This window comes from Phaenicophaeus curvirostris, chromosome 6 (assembly GCF_032191515.1).
Source record: "Phaenicophaeus curvirostris isolate KB17595 chromosome 6, BPBGC_Pcur_1.0, whole genome shotgun sequence".
Lineage (NCBI taxonomy): Eukaryota > Metazoa > Chordata > Aves > Cuculiformes > Cuculidae > Phaenicophaeus > Phaenicophaeus curvirostris.
This window is the reverse complement of record NC_091397.1, coordinates 19,763,939-19,768,482: the sequence shown is the minus strand read 5'-3', so window position 1 is coordinate 19,768,482 and position 4,544 is coordinate 19,763,939. Positions and strand designations below refer to the sequence as shown.

Genomic DNA, 4,544 nt, shown 5'->3' with positions numbered 1-4,544 from the left:
CACCTCGGGGGCGTCAGGAGCGGGTTGGTCGGCGGAGATGGAGATTCACGCTGGAATTTAACTCGGTGTTTGTCAAGAGGTCGCTTTGACTACGGCTTTTTCCTAAAAGCAGCAGGCGATGCGGCCGCGTCTTAAACTCAGACAGCGTTTATCCTAAACTGCGTACAGATAAATGGATTAAAGGAAGAATCGGGTGGTTTATCTGGGTACGTTACACAGTGGAGAAGCTTTTTTTTTCTTTTTTCACGGCTGAAAACCGAAAGCGCTGACCTCTAAGGTTTTGGTTTTGTTTTGGTTTTTTTTACTTCGCACAAGAAAACTTTATTCCCATCTTCTCCCAAAAACGCATCCCGTTTTTTACAACCTTAACTGTAAGGAGTCACCGAGCAGACGGGGCGAGGCTCCCCGTGTCCGAGCTTCTCCGCGGCTGCAGACCGAGCGGACTCGGCGCTGCCCGCACGCCGCTGGGAGCCCCCGAGCCCCGGGAGCATCTCGAGAGCCGCTGCGGGGGCACCGAGCAACACAACGAGGATGCTCCCGCCCCGCGCCTCTTGTAGCAGGTTTGCCGGTGTCCCAGTTGCACACCGACGCGAAAAAAAAACGGAACTGGCGTTAACAGACGCTGCGGGCAGCGATAATCACCTCCGCAAAACGCATCTGTGACTTGCTAGGGACGGCGAGACTCGCCCTGTGGGTGCCAAGAGGGTTTGTTCTTCCACCTGAAGCATCAACTCGGTACATTTTAGCTCCCAAGCCGCTCCTGCCCCTCCAGCCGTTCCTCCTTCACGCCGCCAGCGCCGATTTGCTGCCGATTCCCCGAGTCGTGCCCTGTCTGCCCGACAGAAAGTCGATCCGAGCACGCGGGTTTTAACGTTTCTGTCCCCCGCGAGGCTTTCGGGGGCTGCGGGGACCGCGGAGCTGCGAGGCCGGGCTCCCCTCCGGCTGCAGACAGCGCGGGGCTGGCCCGGAGGGGCTTTATCTGCACGGTGCAGGTTAAAACCAAAGTTCTGCTGAGCAAGGAAGGCGGCGGGTGCTGGGGCGGTCGGGGCGGCTGCCCCTCGCCTGCCCGCTCTTCCTAAGGTTTTCCCGAAATATCAGCGATGCGGGCGGCGGGGAAAGAAGAAAAACCAGCGACCTGACGCGGGGGCGGCACGTCAGAGGGTCGCAGCGGCGGGAGACGCCCCGGCACACGCGCGTTCTCCGGCTAAACCCTCGGCACGGCCTGACCCTGCGGGGGCTCCGTCCGTCATTCCGAGCAGGCGAGCGGAAAAGAGAGACCCGAGACGCACAACTTGGCCGGGGAAGGGCACGTTTCCCCGGGATCCCGCTTTCCACGCGCTGTGAAGCGGGTCCCGGCGGGCCCCGGTGTGGGGAAGCGGCGCCGCTCGGCACGTCGGGCGAAGCTCCCGGCGAGGTCGCTTTTACATCGATGCGTGGAACGCGGGCCCGGGGAGCGCCGGGCACCGCGCCGCCTGCCCCGCCCGGAGAGGAGCGGGGCGGCCCCGAGGAGCAGCGGAGCCGCTCGCTCCCCGCGCGGGGCCCCAGGAACACGCGGCGCCGCCGGCCCCCGCCTCGCCGCCTCCTCCCCCGGCGAACGCGCCCAAAACGACGGCAGCCGGCGCGGGGGGCAGCGGGCCGGCCAAAAGGGGAACCCGTCCCTGGGTGGGCTCGAACCACCAACCTTTCGGTTAACAGCCGAACGCGCTAACCGATTGCGCCACAGAGACCGCCGTGGAGAAAGCGGCCGCGGCGCGACTGATGTCTGCAGCCGCGCCTCCCGCCGCCTGGAGGAACCGGCCCGGCGAAAGGCTGGAAAGGGCTGAGGGAACAGGGAAAATGACGGGATTTCTTCTTTTACCCGGTATGAAAGACTAATCCCCCAAATCGTTATTCACAACGACATTCTTCTTCTGAGGAATAAATTCACAAATCGGCGTTAAAACATCTTCCCCTTGGCCACTGCTGATTACCTGTGCGATCCGAAACGTAATTTCCAAGTGTCATTACAGAATTGTCATGTTAATATATTTAAAGGTAATTTTAAGGGACTGCAAGGAGCAGTGAGACGGGCAGCATCCCTCCACGGGTGTGCAGGTGAGTGACATTCACCTTTCTAAGTTGCTGAAAACAGCAGTGAAGAAGCTAATGTTCCTATTGCTGTTTTATTGAAATCCGCTTCCCACGTTTCTTACAGTAAATCTACACCTCAAAGCCCTCACATACAAATCTGAGCAAGTGTTTTCCCCTTTTCTTTCACAGACTGGTCCTGTTTGACTCTTTGAAGTCTTAACAGTATTGGTTTCCTCATCTTCTCCCCACGGCTCCACGAAGCTCTGCCTGATCGCTCTTCTATCCACCAAAAACCTTTGGAATTGAGCAGGCACGGGACACCCACCGCACAGGGATGTGTGCTGACTCCTTCCCAAGCAGAAGCTGGTTGTCTCCTGGTCTCTGCCCACCCAAGACCAAGAAATCCCAGCTCACTCCAGAAACCAGAGAGTCTTCACCAGCAGGAGCAAGGGCAGAATCTTGTTATCCCTGTTTTGTACAACACCTTGCGCCATAAGGCTTCATTTCTCATCCCAATAGGTAACTTTAGGCTGACCATTTATTGCCTACATTTCAGCCTTTCCAGTTTTTCCAGCACTTTGAAAAAAGCTACAGAAGCATTAGGATTATCACAGCATTACTTGAATTTTATTATGCATTGTCAGTACCTTACTGACCAGCAGCTTTTAAAACATGGAGGAGAAAGACAAGACATACAAGCCCTCAGCTGTAGTTAAAATAATTACTTTAAAGAATGCTTTTTGAGGCAACATGTCCACTGTGGCACGTTTCTCTGTCCAGACGTCTGCTGTTCTCAGCATCAGAAAAACCAGTTCACAGGCTGGACAGCTTCCGTCCTCTGTGTAGGAGCACAAGAAAATAGTCCTGAGATTTTAGTGGAAGTAGAAAGATTCCCATCTAAACAAAGGCCTAACCCACAGACTAGTACTGGTGAGCATTTAGGCGTAGATTTGGGGCACTGAAACATTTTACTTTATGTGCATGAATAGTCTCATTAATTTTAATGAATGTAAACTTGACTATTTTCAAAACCTGTGTCTAGAGGCCAGATCTAAAATGAGACTTAGCTGTGCTGGTAGTGAACATGACCTCTAATGTTGAGGTGTCTGAGAGCACCGCAGGACCTGGCATTGGACATAAGCAGCTGCCAACTCAGTACGCAGGGACGGTGAGGGTGCTGCAGGTGAGGTTGCAGGGTCACTTAGCACTTTTCTTCTGAGCATTCTTCCTCACTGAATTTCAGAGTCTTTCATTTAGAGTCTCACAAGGTTAAAAAAAAAAACCAAAATAAAGAGAACATACGCGACAGCAAATGTTACTGCTTCAATGTGAAACCCAGAGATCAGCAAAGATCTGAACAAGAATGACTTTTGCTGGCTGCCAAAGCTCTAACCAGTGAGCCATCATACCAGAGAGCAACGCTATCTATCGCTGCTCCATAAATGGAAAAGAGTACATATCTACCCACAGGAGAAGGTTTCTGACTGTATCTTCAGTAGAAAGGAAGAGGCCAAGTGTTGTTTAAGGTGTTCAGAAAGCAGAAAGGGATGCTACTTCAGATTAATCATCCTCCTTATCAGTGTTTTGTCCTTTATTTCTGGACAACTCCCTTCCTTCATATGCTGCATTTTGTGGATTGTACCTGGAGTTGCTTAATTTTTTTCTAATACCCAATGTACATAGTTTAAACACTGTTCTTGAATTCACTAATTATGGATTATATATTTGATATTTTTATAAAACCATAAGGGCATATGAATAGATTACATGTGAACACATGAAAACATTATACTATGTAATGTAAAAATAGTTCTATATTTTATAAGTGTTCTATAAAACCCTATATTTTTATAATATATTATGACATTGGTTTTTAGTTATATGGAGATCTGTGAACTTACATGTTCATTGCTATGGCATCTGTGACCTTCTGCAGACATAGCCTTTGGTTCCTGAATGTCAGAGAATACTAATACAGGGCTGAGGGGAAAACTGGGGTTTTTTTATGAGTTTTATAAACGTATCATATTCACCCAGTGTTCAGAAAAATAAGTCTAGTTATTGACCTAGAAGAGATCCTAAAACCAATTCAGTAGAGTATACTAGAAATAAAATAACCTTCCCATTTATGTCACAGAATTACTCATTAACTCCTCTATTTCTACAATTTCTCACAGGAAAGAACTGTTTACAAGCACATGCACCTACATTATTTATTATTCTATGTGTTCTTTTTGGTCAGCTGGTTTTTGGCTCTCAAGTTACAACTCAAACCCAAACTACAAAAAATCATAGTCACAAAAAATTCCAGAACAGCTACTCATTTTCTGCCCAAATACATTTCTGATTGCTTACTCTGCAATGGTGGTCTGTAAGTGTGGAGTTTACCATCCAAAAATTTCTTGTGATTTCCTCTGAAACATATGATTCTAGTCCTTACAGGAACCAGGACATTGAAATAAATGGACAACTAA

The 4,544-nt window shown here is 49.7% G+C and overlaps 1 non-coding gene across 1 annotated transcript; it reads right to left on the bottom strand.

The window, feature by feature from the left end:
- Positions 1 to 1,653: 1,653 nt before the first annotated feature.
- On the bottom strand, positions 1,654 to 1,727 carry TRNAN-GUU (transfer RNA asparagine (anticodon GUU)). Its single transcript has one exon. It is a non-coding gene; the product is annotated as a tRNA-Asn (tRNA).
- Between the last annotated feature and the right edge of the window lie 2,817 nt (positions 1,728 to 4,544).